Source organism: Chionomys nivalis, chromosome 5, assembly GCF_950005125.1.
Source record: "Chionomys nivalis chromosome 5, mChiNiv1.1, whole genome shotgun sequence".
NCBI lineage: Eukaryota > Metazoa > Chordata > Mammalia > Rodentia > Cricetidae > Chionomys > Chionomys nivalis.
The window spans coordinates 53,129,014-53,145,476 of NC_080090.1; the positions used below are offsets into that span (position 1 = coordinate 53,129,014).

The 16,463-nt window shown below is 45.8% G+C and overlaps 1 protein-coding gene across 2 annotated transcripts in view; it reads left to right on the plus strand.

Annotated features, from left to right (window-relative positions):
• The window catches only part of Pbx1 (PBX homeobox 1), a 307,671-nt gene that overhangs the window by 278,879 nt on the left and 12,329 nt on the right, over positions 1–16,463 (plus strand). The window lies entirely within an intron of this gene.

Consider the following 16,463-nt stretch of genomic DNA (forward strand, 5'->3'; position numbering starts at 1 on the left):
TCTGAACCCTCCAAAGTATTCTAGATGTCATTCCAGGAAATCTGCTCACTTGCAATTGGCTATGTCTACGGTCCCATTTGAAGCATTCAGCCTGATAGTTTATATCCACTGGGACCCTGGCTAGGTTACCATGTGCCAATCAGTATTTGACATGTTTTAGCATCCACACTGTAAGTCCATGCTTCAGCCTCCAACATCATGTTTCTGTCTTTGGAGTGGGAAAGATCTAATTACCTGACTTGACTGACAGTTCGTCCTTCCAAAAGCACCCTTCTTAACAAACATTCTGTTCCCATTTCCATGCTCCAAGGCCTCTATTTTCAAGTTCCCCAAGAAGAACAGGTGAAAGCTGAGGTAGCAACCACATACCCACCCCCATCCCAATCATGATGCCAATTAACAAATACTAGACCAGCAGAGAAGCAGTTGGAATTAAATTTTCTTTTTTTTTCCAATTGAACAAGCTGAGTGTCAATGACCTTGAAAGAATAAAGCTAGCCATTAGTGATTTTGGGAACTTTACCAGAAGCCACACCAAGCTTCAGGTACTTCCTTCAAATTTCTGCATAGAAACCCATTGACAGGTGAAAGGCACAAACAGATTAAGTTATTCTCCAATTATTTGGAGATGTGTGGCCTAACCTACCCACATGGTGCATTCATTAGAATTCACTGGAGTCATACAAAACTACTGGAAAGACTAAACCAGAAGTGTATAATGCCTTCCATACAAATCAAATATCTTTCCTGCTATTTAATAATAATATTGAAGACATGTCCTAGTCAAAGGGCCTCCTCCCAATATGGTGAGCAGCTCCTTTGTGGCTCATCAGCTACATGTATGTCATCTTCCACACTTAGCCAGCCGGTGGAAGGGACGTGAAGAAGGTTTACCCATTTCTTGAAAACCTTGACTGAGAGTTGTATTTGTATTTCCAAATGTCAGATCTAAGCATAATAGTGGGAGCCTGGAAAACTATTCCCTAGCTAGGCTGCCACTTCCTGGCAGTAACTCTACATGATAACTTTCTGATTGACTGGCCGGATGACCGATAGTGAAAACAAAAGACAAGCTCGCATGTCGGTGTCACTGAGTGGACACACTCCAAGTGAAAGTACTGTTAGCTGCTATTCTGGACGTGGCTACATTACGCCTCAGTGGGAGAGGGTTGAGAAAGGGGAAACTCATATGGAGAGATATCCAACCCAGTATTGCCTCTCAAGAAAGAAGAAATAGAAGTACCCATTTAATGGAAATGTGTGAATGGAAACAAGGAAGATAAACTGTTCTTTAATATCTTCTAATTTGTTTCTAAACTTGGTCCTTACCACTCAATCTGTGATCAGTAGGAGGAGGGAGCTACTGGGAGCGACAACAGCCTTGTCCCACCTTCACAAAGTCACGCTTTTTTTGTTCATATCGATGCCTCAAAGAATCGTTGCTCATGGTCAGCAGTCAACTTAAAAGAATGTAGTCTATGCCCTAATTCATTCATGCTGTAACAAAGCGTCTTCCATGCTATAATTTATAAACAATGAAATCAAATAGAATTAACAATGAAATCATATTGCTCATTGTTCTGAAAGGCCAAGGAGGTGGGAGCTTGGGAGTCTCATGTGGTTTGCTTATGGACAGCGCCTGTCTTGGATTCCTCGGGTCTCTTGTATAAAAACAACAGTATTGTTTTAGATTTTCTTCCCTCTTGACTGAACCTCGCCTCAAAGCCCTCGCCTTGTATGGAAGCCTGGAGTCCAACATAGTGTCCAGAGTGAGCATCACTTAGACCATAACCAGTTTAAATTGTGAGATCAAATCTGCTCACTCACAATCCATACATTCCTACATAGCCTTGTAAATTTCTACCAATTTCCACTTTGGAAAATCAAATGCAGAAAATATCGTATTATATCTGTTTGGTGGCGAGGTATAGCCTGCCTTCCACATTCGAGTCATTTTCTGAGAAATGGCACAAGAACTCCATTCTATGGAGTTGCCCACTGGGTGAACTCAAGAAGTTTGTACCTGTGTTTCTCCTCTGAGGAACTATCGGGAAGAAGGAAGTTGTGTAGCAAGAGCTTCTCTGTTATTCCTGCAAAGAAACTAATGTATGACCATCAAGATGAAAATGCAGCAGGGACCACTGTGCCTAGCCGATGGTAGTGGGTGATTTCGCACCTTGGTTAGACTTCCTGACTCCAGCGGGGGGGAGGGGAGGTTAAGGAAGAGAAGTCAGAAAACTCTGAACAGCAGTACCACCGCCCAGGGTCACATGCTTTGGAGAACCATCATCTTTGTCTTCCTGGGACCCAGGCAAGGCATAATTCAGATGTCTTTGGGTAGACCAGGTAGCTGAATCGTTAACGTTTTGGGCTTCACTGTGCCCTAAGCCAAAGTCACTCCCCCACCCCTCACTATCCAGCCAAATTTCTAATCTAGCTCAGCAGTTATCAACATGCATTCCTTCATAACGTAAAAGGCCCCAAGCGCTGGTATGTATTCAAATATGAATCTTTCATTAATAAGTACCCAGAGAGAAATTAAAGTTCAAAATAAAATCTTCCTCCTCTTATAAATTAAAATCCGAAAGGATGTTAATCTACAGCTCATCGTCTCTGACTTCCTGCTGTGCTCATTATGTCTAAGCGCACTCACAGCCTCCACTGCCACAAGTGGGGTCTAGAGCCTTCACCTTAATGAGGCAGTAGGGGCCTCACCTGCTGGAATGAGACAGCTGTCCTGCTCTCTCCAAAGCTCAGTTCATCTAACATCGAATCTCTCTAGTATTCTACTTTTTTTTCCCTTAGAGAACAACTTGCAAAACATATGAACATATGAACTGTATCCTTTGACCAGCTTTATCCACAACACCGAGAAAACACCAGTGGCCAAACAAAGTAGCCAGGACCCAGTAGAGTGTCCTGTGATGACTGGTAATGAATGACTTTAGCAGAGCTTTGACAATTTGGTGAGAAAGCAAGGGAACTCGAGAGTACACAGAAAAAATAAGAATTAAAATATTTAGTCTTGCAGTACCAGTTGCTGGGTAACGACTGTCATGTTGAGAAAAAGCCACCAGTAAGAGGTTAATCTCACTCTGCTTCCTATGTCCTCAGGGAAACAACCCAACCTATGCATGTTGCCTCCTCTCTCCAAGAATGACCTTTGAAATATTCATGGCTTTGTGCAAGTTTCAGAAATGGAGAAGTGGGTCCGCTCTAGTCCACAGGCTGACTTGAGGCTCCCTTCCTCCCCAGGCATTCATATACATATATAAAATTTCATCCAATTTCCATCTCCTGTTAAGCGCTGCACGCGCACCCAATCTCAGGTCCTTATACAGCTGTGATTTCTGCTTCTTCCTTGGCTTAGAGTTCCAGCCTATGACCCTCCTGCTATTCCCCCGTCTCAGGCAGAATCGGCTGCCAGTTGCTGAGCTCAAGCTCAGGACCCCATTGCAGGACCCCACCTTCCTTCAGCTCTGTGGGCCTAAGCTTGAATGACAGGGACTGCCCCATGTTCACAGAAACTGTCCTGACCTTTGCTCCTAACGATTCCCCCCTTGTTTTCCCCAACTCCTTTGAAGCAAGCTGGTGATGTGTAAAACACTCCCTTCTTCCTCTATTTCCTTCTCTTCTGTCTCTTGTGTAGAGGTCGTTCTCTTTGCTCTTGGACCAAAACATTTGTTTCCCTGCCACGTTTTCTTAACTTTATTTTAAATCTCCCCACCCAAATTCTGTCTCTGTCCCAAGCTTCCACTGTATCAAATGAGTCCTGCACAGCTCTGATTCCTCACACTCCATGCAGTGCTGTCAGTAATGCCCCCAGACTCAGCCACCTATACCCCAGCGGGCCTCTGCGACATCACTTCTTCTTCATCAGGAACCCTCCAAAGGACCCATCTTCTGGTTTACACATTTAGAACACATGGCTCATCCATTTCCCTTCGCACAGAAACAGTGATAGTAGAGTTCACTAGTAACCTTAAGTGTTTCACTCTGCTTTTTCATTTACCCCTCTCCAGTGTGCCCACATTTTCTGGTAGCACCCAGGGCTCCTTCCCAAGTCTCTCATGTGAGCATCTCTTACTGCACTCCCCATCAACTTCCTGTCTGTTGCTGTGGTGCGTTCTGGATTCCTTCCTGTGTAGTTTCCATGGTGTTTACTCACTGAGCGCCTAACATCTGCATCAGACTGACCCCAGTGTCCACTACTGTTACCTGGATCCTTCCCGACACGGCTTCTAAACCTAAATGAGAGCTTTTCCATGCCAACGATTTCTCCAGCATCAGGAAGGCATCTTAAAACCACGCCAAAATTGACAGCAGTTATTCGGACAAGGGTTAGGGCTCAATGAGACTCAGTCTCATAGACTACCCCTGTATCAGGTTTTGTGTGCACCTGTCAAGTCTGATCGGAGCTGTACGTAGGTTACAATCCCCTCTTTAAGCTGGACAATTTGCTAAAACAACTATAGGACTCAGGTAGCTACTCCATTTCTGTGTCCTCATTTGCTATGAAAGATATAAATGGACAACCAGATAAAGAGGTACATAGGGTAAATGGATGGGCCCCGAGAGCAGAAGATTCTGTTCCCAAAGAGTTAGTGTGCACCTCCCCTCTGCATGGATATGTTCACCAGCTCAGTCCCAATTATTTAGGGCTTTTTGAGGTTTTGTTACATAGGTGTGAGGGACTAGATCGCAGACCAATGGTGGTTAATGCAAAGGTTGAAGGTACAAGGCTGAAAGTGCCAAGCTTATAGTCAGCCTGGGTCTTTTCTGACCAGCTCTATTCTAAAAGTGCCTAGTAGGCTGTTGATAGTTCCCTTCTTAGAACAAAACACTGTCCTGTCATTCACCGCTCAGGCAATCGCTTAGGAAATTCAGTTCCCCTAAATGAAGACCGGGTACATGTGGAGCACCTCTAACCTGAAGATCCAGAATCCAGTGTACCCCAAGATATGGGAACTGTGAGCACCAACATGATACCACAGTGCAAAAATCCACACCTGGCCTCATGCAATGGTTAGCGCTAAAAATATGTAGACTTATGTACAGCCTATGAGTATACGGTATATCTGATACGTAAATAAATTGTATGTGTAGGGTTTGATCTCCTTCTCAATGTATGTCATTATATCTAAATAAAGTATTTCAAAATCTGAAAAACTATAAAGTACAAAAATACGGCTGATCCTGAGCATATCAGACAAGGGATACTCAGCCTGTTTGTGTTTCCCATTTTATCACTAGGGTATATAGCCTTTGATGGATTGTTTAATCTCTCTGTGTCTCCATTGCCTTCGCAATGAGATATCGTTAAAATCGGTAGCTACCTCATAGGGCTCCTGGAAGGATTAAATGAGTTAATACATGAAAAGCACTCAGAGCAACACCTATCAAACAGTAAAGGTGACAAATGTGTTCCTTATTAGTGTCATTCCTCCAATATATTTCACCGACACATTGTCATCCTTGAACTATTACCAATTAGAATAGCCTCCTCGTTCCAGCTTCCATTGTAAAGAAATATTAGCTATGATTATCGCCTCTCCCTCTTCCCTTCCTCCCCACGTTCCTCCTATTCCTCCTCCCCCTTCCTCCTCTGCCCTCCTCTTTCTCCTTCTGTTTTTTTTTCAATCCTTCTAGCCTGACAGCTAACAGATCCCCAACCTGTCATCTCTCCGGAGGCTCGGTACATCTTACCTCATTTCTCCTTGACTTCCCCACAGCTTCTATTATGATCACAAAATTACAAATTAAAAAATTATTTATCTCATTTCCTCTTGAAAATCCTGGTGAATTCTTAGGGGCAGGGTAGACCAAACGTGTATTGAAATGCCCTTGGTCATGGTCTCTTGTCACGACAATAGAAAAGTAACAAGGATGGCAGCTGTGGTCAGATAATGAATGCTGGTTGGCAGGGCAGACCTGAGCTGAACATTGACTCTTTCTGGGGAGGTGACCCTGTAGGCCTTGGGGAAGTGGGAACAGAGCAGTGATGGTATGATGTGACTCACATTTCAGAATATGACTTTAGCAACTGCTGTGCATAGGCCATAGGTGTTGTAATAGAAGCGGCGGGGCTGCGTCCCCGGCACCCGGCCGCCCACATGGCTTAGCTTATGCCCCCAAATAATTACACGGAAACTGTATTCTTTTAATCACTGCCTGGCCCATTTGTTCCATCCTCTTATTGGCTAGCTCTTACATATTGATCTAACCCATTTCTAATATTCTGTGTAGTACCACGAGCTGGCTTACCAGGGAGAATCTTAACCTACGTCTGTCTGGAGTGGGAGAATCATGGCGACTCACTCACTCGGCTTCTTTCTCCCAGAATTCTGTTTTGTTTACTCCACCCACCTAAAGGCTGGCCAATCAAATGGGCCAAGGCAGTTTCTTTATTAGCCAATGACCTTCCTCCATCACATAGGCGAGCAAGTTTGGAAATAAACCAAACCACCATGGGCTGGAGCTGCAGTGTTCTTATTGGCAATGCCGTTTGTAGTATAGTGCCAAGGGTGGTGTGTGGCTTCACCCAAGTCCCTACAAGTCCCCAACGCTAGACTTGGGCAGCACCATAGCCCATAGATAGCACAGTGCTGAGAGGTAAGGGTCATGCCAAAGGATGAGAGGCAGAATTGTGGGATATTCCAGGAAGCAGCCAGTCCAGGATTATCCCAGGTTGCTATAGGCATGTTCTTTTTTTTTCTGCAGTTATAGTTGTTGATGCAAAACTATCTCCCTGGTGTGTCTCTGGGTGACATTTGTTACTTAGCTTCCCTGTCCTTAAATAGAACTCCTGTCCTTTTCGCTGGATTGCTCCTCCTTTGCTAATGCTCTGTCTCCCTCCAAGTCCCAGGAAGAGCACTTGACATTTGTTAGTGGTGCAAGAGCATCATTTGCTGCATGTGAATAGAAAACAAAGTTTCCCCAAAGGCTGGAGATGAGCGATGACCTCAGCGCTCCTCACCCTTCTCTTCCTTCCAGCACAGCAGCAAGCCCCAGCCATGCCGGGTCCTAGAGGAGAGCTGCCTCATCCTTGCTACACTCTACCTGGAGACCCGTTTCCGTCATCACCATGTATTTCTCAAAGGTCAAAGGTGATGGGTGACAGAATAGGGTGAGGGGAGCTTTCTAGATCCCTGTGGAGCTGTACCATTTCACCAACCACCAAACTTTTCCTGATGCCTCAGTTGGATGTGCTCAGTGAAGAAGGCTGGGTCTGGGAAGACAGCTCCATTGGCACAGCGCTTGCCATAAGGGCTCCAGGAGCTTTATAAAAAGCAATGGTGCACAACTGTAATCTCAATACTGGGGAAGTGGAGACAGGTAGATCTCCTGGAACGTACTAGCCGTCCAGCCTAGATCCAGACCAGGGAGGGACCCTGTCTCAAAACACAGGTAGAGGACAACCTGAAGAATGACATGGGACGTTGACCTATGGCCTCCATGCCTGTGCATGCACACTCACACACACTTCCTAGTCCTTCCAACATCTATGTAACATCTACCTGCTATTCATAGGATAGATAAGGTTGATCTGGTCCTAATAGCATCTATAATAAAGACTACTGAGTTGGTCAATAGGGTCAGCTCAAGCTGTCCAATTAACTGAGTATGTAATAATGGATAACAGAGAAGGCTAAGCTGAGAACCACTGGGGGCATGAGAAACTGGAAGTAGAACCTACTGGCCAGGAATGTCAAAAGACAGTCTTCAGAGAAGTCAAAAGTCAAAGAGTCAAAGTGGGGGGGGGGGGGCTTGGCGCTATTTCCCCACCCTTTCTCTACGTGATGGGTGCACCTGCCCTCAGCACACCTCACCCGTCACATCTGCAAGCTTCCACCCTGCCGCCTCTCCCTGAGAGTGCTGCCCACAGCACCGCTGGCTTTTCCCACCTGTGTGTTAAACACCTATGAACAAGGATCAAAAGTATTTGTAAATGGTTATATATTGAACAGACACAGACCTTTTGGCCTGTATTCCCTAAAAAAAAAAAAAAAACTAATAACAACCAAACTGGGAATGGAGAGATGACTCCAAGGTTAAGAGTGAGTATCGCTCTTTCAGAAGAGTTCCCAGCATCCCCATGGGGCGGCTCACAGTCGCCTGTAATTACAGCTCCAGGAGATCCGATGCCTCTTACCTCCACAGACACCTGCATGCATGTAGCCCACCCCCCCCCGCACACAAAGACAGACAGACGCCACACACACACATACAATTAAAAATAATTTTTAAAAAAATGACCATCAGTTAAGCAGCTTTTACATTGTAATAAATGCTATAAGTTATCCAGAAATGATTAAAAGTACAGTAAGACATATGCAGGCTACATGAGACTTCTATACCATTGTTTTCCAACATACTCTTGGATTTGGTGTCTGCTTGGGTCCTAGAACCAATTCCTGTTAGATCCCAACAGGCTGTGACTCCCTATGAGACAGGCAGATCCTGACCTTTATGGCTCAGTTATTCATTTGCTTATTGATTAGTGACATTGTACCTGAAATTAGGGATAGCAAAAGGAGGGCACTTTCTCTACCCTTAGAAAGAGGCTAGTCTGCTAAGATACAGAAATAGAAAACTGAGCCCCCATATTGATAAGTGACAGTGGGACCTTGGGTTCATTTGCCACGGGGAGGAGCGACTTGATCCTGGTTAGCAACGGCAGGGTCCGGGAGAACTCAGAAGAGGAAAGGAGTGTGGGTGGATGGGTCCCTTTAGAACCTGTTGTTCCCCGTGGTTAGCACCAGGACCTGTTGTTTCCCCAGGCCCTCAGCTCCTGGTCCCTAGCCCTTCAGCCTCCAGTGGCAGTCAGTGTAAATCTTTCTTGGAGAGTTGTTTCCCCTTGTGGTCATACAGTAACAGCCTACTAAACCTGCCGATGGGGTGAATTACGAGCCGGTCCCTCGAGCCCCAGCCTCTCTTGCCCACAAAATGAATTGTGGAGCTCCGGGCTGCTGGGCTTTTTATTTATTTATTTGTTTGCTTTAGCATATTTTAATCTGGTCATTAAATTGCAATCTGCCACCCATCCCCAACTCGAGCTGTCTTCAGATGGAACAGATTTTTCACAGGTAATGATACCTATAAACTTTAGGGATGGCAGGCATCAGAGCAAACTGGAAGCAGGGGAAATGAGAGGTTATGGAGACCCATCCCACCTGGCCCAACTTCGGCTATCCTGTTCCTGCTCCCGCTGATTCCCTGCCTTTCACAGCACAGCTAGAGTGACCAGTGGTTCCTGAACAGCACCTGTGGCCAGGCACAGCCTGGAAACCTGTGGAGGGAGGCAGAGGTGAGGCTCCACACCTTGTCCTTGCATGCATGAGATCACGCTGCTCCACGTTGTGCCAGACAGTAAAGATGTCACCCGACCCGCCTTTATGGTATCGCACAGGGAGAGGCATGCACTGATAAATCAAAGGCAAAGAGGATGCCAGATGGTGCCATAGTGATTGTATTCTCGAGGTCATCCTTCTCATCTGCAGTCGCTCTGTACTGGAGGGATTGCCATCTGACAACAGGGCCACCAACCTACAGAGGTGACACTTGTCACGGTTAGAATATTGGTACCACAGATGTGTCTAGCATTTCAAAAGTCATACTGACATATTCCCCTGGAGTCTCACAAGCATTGTGTGAACACAAAGGGGCAGGTGTCACAATTCCCGCTCTGCAAGAAATAAAACCCAGACACGGGGACTATATAGCAAAGTGAAAAAGAGAGTGTCCAGCTCATAGAAGTGTGCTACATCTGCATTTGAAGTCAGAGAGTCAGTTCATGTTACCCTAAAGCAGCCCAAATGCTCATTTCAAGGTTGGCTTATGAATCTCATCCAGGTCTTGGGAGCTTGAAGCTTCCATGGAGCAAGCAACATCAGAAACCTGTTGCCTCCTAATTAATCCATGTGCATCTCAGAGGTCCTGGCATTCAATGGGTGCTTTACAGGTGCAACTGCTTAGCAAGGCAGGAGAAGATGTGTTTACATCAGTGCGCTTAGCATTAACTGGGCAGTGTTAGGGTTTTCCACTTGTCCACTTCTTTAATTTTCTCAACAGCTTTAAGTAGCTGCTGTGGTTCCGCTCATTGCAAAGGGAAACACCGAAGCTCAGGGAGGTTGGACAACTTTCTAGAAGGCACAGAGTAGGAAAGCAGAGAAGCTGAGGGTCTGGTTTCAGTGTCCATGCTGCTAACGGATGAGGCATATGAGCTCTTCCTGGGCATACAGGTTCCTACTCACGGCCAGAACTCAAGCACAGCTGCATCAGCAAAGGCATTCCTGTTGGGAGTGAGACTGGGAGCTGAGGGAGGCTAAGGAGAAAAGACATGACAACAGTCATCTTCCTACACTAAAGAGTAGGGGGCTTTGCAACAGATAAACTCTTAAAACCAGTGTCCCCCGTTGCCATCTGTAGCTTCAGGACACAGACACAAGGCACAGAGTACAATCTGGAGGTCAAACGTGGGACTCTAAGGTTCTAGCTTTCGTAGCAGCCACCCAATCATGACCTTCAAACAGTTGTACTGCGTTTAAAAAACAAACCCATTAACACCAAACTGATGTTTGTCCTCACTGCTGTATATGGCTTGGTAACAGGGGTCATCACAATGTGTCTCAATTTAGAAGCTGGGTTTGCACGAATCAGACGCCTAGGCAATCTCATTATGCTCTTCTGCCTCTGTCAGTTGAGGATGACAAAAATCCACCATCCCTTCTCCCTGTGACCAGGCACAGAGTTATCGACAGCATGGTAAGTGTCACCAGATGTCAGAACACTCTGATGATATGGCACAGCAACAGACAGGTTGGTGTGTGTCACAGCCATTGTGCCAAAAAGTCACCTCAGGATGATATCACTATTCAACATCCTTGCCGAGATTTGGAGACGCCCAGACATAGCATTCTGATCTGGACCCTGTAACCCTTGACCTTTCTTTATTCTCAGAGTCATGTGCTCTGTCGCCCACCAGTCTTCAGTCATGGACATCAGAAGGATTTTGACTGTAACCTAGGTGCCAATCACAATCCCTGAGAGAGGGGGGATTTACTGCTAGTTTTATTGTTTGTACCCATACCGTTCCCAAATTAAGTAAAATGACCTCTAAGTTTGATGTCCTAGGAGCTATTGTGTGTGTGTGTGTATTCATATTTATGCTTTTTTATTTGTTTGGTTTGGGTGTGTGTGTTGTATGTATGTATGTGTGTGAGTATGTGTGTGTATATGTGTGTGTGTGTGTGTGTATGTTTTGAGACAGACTCTCATTCTTTAATCCAGACTGGCCTTAAATTCATGATATTCCTCTTGCTGCAACCCAGGAGCTAGGAGGATTATTGATGTGAGTTACCTATGCCCAGTCTTTTTTTTTTTTTTTTTTTTTTTTGCAATGAGATGGGGGTTAGAATCTTACTATGTTAAGCTAGCTCTGAACTTGCTGTATAGCCCAGTCTGACCTCAAACTTCTGTTCCTCTTACCAAGGACAAACTTTAAATAAATGGAATTTCAACAAATAAATAAATTATATGGCATCTGAGATTCAAAAGTGATACCAACTTTCCCTTGGCCCATCCACATACTTTACAAGCTGGACATAAGTCTCTCTAACATCTAATTTGTAGGATCGGTCTTCTGATACAATGACTAATGACATTGTTTTGCAAAAGAGAAAGTCATGTATTAAATAGCAACAAGGGCTTCCGAGAAACCCCATAGAGTGCCTGGAATGAAGGGAAAGAGAACAGCACTAGAAAAGGTTCCCAGTGCAACTGGGAAGCTCGAGACGATGAGCTTGGTGCCTGGAGACCCCCAGCTTTCATAGCTCCACTCTGCTATGTAGGAACTGAGGAGTCTTGAGTGACCTATCCAACTTCCCAGTGTCTTCTGAGATGTTGCCCCATCTGTAAAGCAGAGCCCTCTTGGGTACCAGGAACTACTATGTGCAAAGGACCCGGCCCAGGCCTGGCACAGCAGACGGTTCATTCATTAGATTCTCCTCTACACTTCTCAAAGTCTAATATTTAACTTCAAACCCAGGGCAGGCTTTAAACTGGGCTGCACAGAGGACAACTCAGATGCCATGCAGGAAAAGAAAGCCCTTTCCAGTGACAGAGTACATTAAACTGTTGAGAAGAAAAAAAAAACACCACGCATGGTTCGAAACTTTATACACAAGGGCCCAAGGCCAATGGCCCGGAATAGATACACCCAGTCTATAAGACTGAGTGTCCCATCTCCACTGATGACCTGGAAGATGTCCCTCTTTGTCTCTCCACACCATTCCTACCAGCTACACGTTTGGGAAATAGTTGCAAAAAGAATATTAAACAAACCCCAGAATCAACAGATACCCAGGAAGGAGAGGAAGGGGGAGGGAGAAATAAGTCAGCGACTGCTCGCCAACTGCTTCCTATGCCCTGTGGATCTCTTGTCAATGATTATTCAATCTCAGGCCTGACCTTTCTACTCTAAATAACACTGCAATATCAACGCAGCCCAGCCCGCAGCTTTTGCAGGAAATTAACTGTATCTGGTTCTCACAGGAGACCCAAGAAATCCCCCCAGTCACTAAACCCAGACTGGCTTACAGACAAAAAGAACCAGCATTATCTTCTTCTCATACATTCCTCCTAATGCCCGTCTAAATATCACGGGGCTCCCAGCTGTTTAATTCTAATAAATACTCATTTATTCTCAAAACAGACAAATGTTAGGTCTCAGGTGGGTCTCGAGCGTTTTGTGTGGTAGGAAGAGAAAACGGGGCAAGAGAAAGAATAGGACAGCTTCTAGCCAAATGCTGGAGATTTCCAGACAGCTACCTTCCTAGCCTGAGAGGATGGCTAATGGTTCCTGGCAGAACCCAAGTCTAAGGTGACTTGGAAATGGCCATATTTATAGCCAACGTCCACATTGAGATGCCCTTTGTTCCTTTGGTTCAACCTTGGTTTCTGAGCAGCCGTAAGTGGCAGCAGAATAGTGAAGGTTACTGGCCCAGCTGGTGTTGCTTGCATCTTGCCAGGGGGCCAGAGAGGTGTGGAAGGGGCGGCAGAAGCAGGCTTCCTGGTGAAGTGGTAGGGTTCTGTCAGCTTCCCCACTCTGAGATCAAATCTGCGCCTGATTTCAGATGGTTGCATCAGCCACGAGAGACCTACAAGGAGGAAAAGAGGACAGGAGAGACCAAGATTTCCATGGGACCCTGATTGATTTGCAAACAATACTGTTCAATACAAGGGGAAGGAAGACCTAGCATTCTGAGGGTGGGGAATGCCTGGATTGGGATCTGTGATGTGAAGAAATCCTCTCTGCTTGGTCCTTTTGGTCACCCATGAGTCCTAGCTAGCTTTAAACATACATCATAGTGTGGACTGAAAAAGAGACCCTCTTTCATGTCCCCAGACACTTGCTCGTAATTTATGAACCTGGCAACCATGTCCAGGTAACAGCCAGCTGCTGGAGAACAAGATGCTCTCCTCAGGAGGCAGGTGTGGGTTCCTATTCAGATCGTTCGGTCCCTCTAAGGACCACCTACGACACTGACTCAGAGGCCTGTAGGCAGCAAGCTGTTACACATTTAAAGTGGCTGTAGATCTTAGTTGTGTCCAACTCCTCCATTCCCTCATCTAAGTCAGTGGTTCTCTGTGTGTGGTTGAGTCTGACTGACTGGTGGAAGGGTCTCCTGGTCATTGTATTGTCAAGAGGGGCACTGACAGCTTGAAGGTCTGTGCCTGTGTCTCTGCCATCACTTAAGGATGTCACACTATGTTTAGCCCATGTTCAGCCCGAGAATCTGAATTCATATCCGCTCATGACTTACAGGCCTGGCTGTCACCTGGCATCCTCCAGATGTCTCCCCAGGTTCTCTGCTCATAGAGAACATGCTATTCTCTGAACAACGGCATCTACTGTGTGCGCCTCTTTTTAACCACCCACTCTTGACCGCTTTGGGTACATACTCTAGAACAAGCTGGGTGTGGCGGCTTGTGCATGTAGTCCCAACACATGGGAGGAAGAGGCAGAGAGATCTCAGATCTCTGTGAACTCAAGGTTGGTTTGGAACATATAGCAAGTTTCAGGACAATCAGGACTACCTAGTGAGACTGTATCAAAAAGCCAGGCCAGAGAGAGAGAGAGAGAGAGAGAGAGAGAGAGAGAGAGAGGACGGGAAGAAGGAAGGGTGGAAGGGAGGGAGGGAGGAAGGAAGGAAAGAAGGAAGGAAGGAAGGAAAGAAGGAAGGAAGGAAGGAAGGAAGGAAGGAAGGAAGGAAGGAAGGAAGGAAGGAAGGAAATGTTCCAGGACAGTTGACAGTAGTGTCCCATGGAGCCATTAGACCATGGAAAAACCTAAAAGCCTTAACTCCAGCTCTATGGTTTAAAAACCCATGGGATCCATCTCCCTCTTTCTATTCTGCTTGCCAGGAAGACTGCTTGAATCCACGGTCCAGGAAAAGTTAGACTACCATCCTGAATTTGGCCCTACCTGGCTTTAACTATTCTCTTAAAAAGACCCAAGGAGAGGTATATGATTCCCTATTTGGTAACTGACCCACAGGCCCTCAAACCTCGCAAAGAAAGTCATCCATGGGCTTGGCTCCACCCCAGTAGGCAGGAATTAATCACTCCTCACGCAAGCCCTCACCTAATGTAAAACTAGAAACATTCAGCTGAGTAAGAGAATTCAGAGAAATAACAACCAAAGGGGTAAACAGTTGTCGCTAATAAGATGTGCACACAGTAGATGCTATTGTTCAAAGAATAGCGTCTTCTCCATGAGCAGAGCACCTGGAGAGAGTGAGGTGACAGCCAGCCCTGGAAGTCAGGTAGGATTTTGATGAGTGGATATTACTGCCTGCAATTTATTGGCCCAATAAACAGGCAGAACATGGAGGGTAAATAAATGTAAAGCAGCTTGGCAGTTTAATGTGGGTGTGCACACAGGCACAAGCAGCTGCTGGGGTGGGCTTTCATGAACTAAGTGAAGGCCTTTCCCGGCAGTTTCCACGGAATCTCATTTTAGGACATTTTCTTCCATCCGCCTCCCCAAGCATAGACAGGTGGTATAGGTTCTTAGAGGAGGCAGGAACGGGAGATGAATAATTAGTTCCAGAACTTTGGTAGGGGCTTATGGGATGTCTAGCACTTTGTTGTCTCATCCCCTTGGAATCCTTGGTGACCCTGGAGTGTGTCACCTCCAGAGGACAGTGAGAACTGCCCAGTTACTTTGACTACTGTCTCTGACCGAGTCCCCACCTTCCACCTGTAGGATCTTCTCCCAGGAGGAAGAGAGTGCTGTCTTCCTTGTGTGTCCTTCTGTTGCCCAACACAATCACAGCAGATAAGAAACTTTGCATATGTTTAATAGGGTGCATCCGATTCAAGCTTTCCCCTTACAGGGACAGAGACAGCACCTCCTATTCAGTTCTGCATCCCCACCCCCTGGTCCAACAGCCAGCAGAGTCTAAAACATGCTGAACAGAGAGTGCTCCAATTCAATTCATCTTTATCTTTTTGGAGAGGGATGTGTCAGGTGGAATGTGAGGTTCTGTGAAGGATCTGAAGAGGGCTATGAACCCTCTCTTCAGGGAAAAATCTACTTATGCAACAGGACTTCTAGGGCAGGAAGACCGAGTCTTGCGCTCAGAGACAGCACAGTCACCATAATGCTTCCATTGTGCGCAAATCTGCAGCCTCCACCTGGACCTTCCCGGTGATGGGAAATTCACTGTCTCCCCACTTGGGGACAGTGTTAATGGTGGGAGGAATGTTCTTTGTATAGTGAGCAGCAATCTTCCTTTCTGGAACTCACACCCATTCTCCTCTCCTGATCAGTTTGAAGCAGAGAAGGAGCTAGACGTTTGCTGCAAGGGATTTTCTCCATCACGCACAAACTGCATTTCAAATGTTTGTGAGCACAGGTCCAGAGCCTTCTCTTACCTCTACTTCTCTTGCCCTGGTGGGATTTACATCTCTTTACTAATCCTAACCCTGTTTATCAGCACCCTTGATAACATATGAGGCCCAGGGAATGGCAGAAGACACAGATACTTTTTTATTCCATCGTTTCAGACAATGTACAGGCTTGATGTTGCGTAAGTAGCCTTTGTTTCTTGGTGGACTTCTCACACCATTGGCCCTTAATTAGCAAAGAGTCAGTGATGCGCCCAAGCCCTTACTCAGGTGTGCACTTGATAATACCCATCTCCCCACCGGGCGTTTGTGCCACTTGCTGTTTAGATCTAATTACACTGTCTTTACATTTATCCTTGTTAAACGCCACCCTATTAGATTTGCTCCCTGAGTCCAGTCTAGTGAGACCCTTCTGAATCCTGATTTTGGCATCCCACATATTAGCTCATTACTCTCAGACAATGTGTTTAATGTGTAATAAAGAGCTACCGTTTCCAGACTCTTTCTCTGACCAAATGCTACACTTTACACAGCATAGTAGCCTGTTCCAA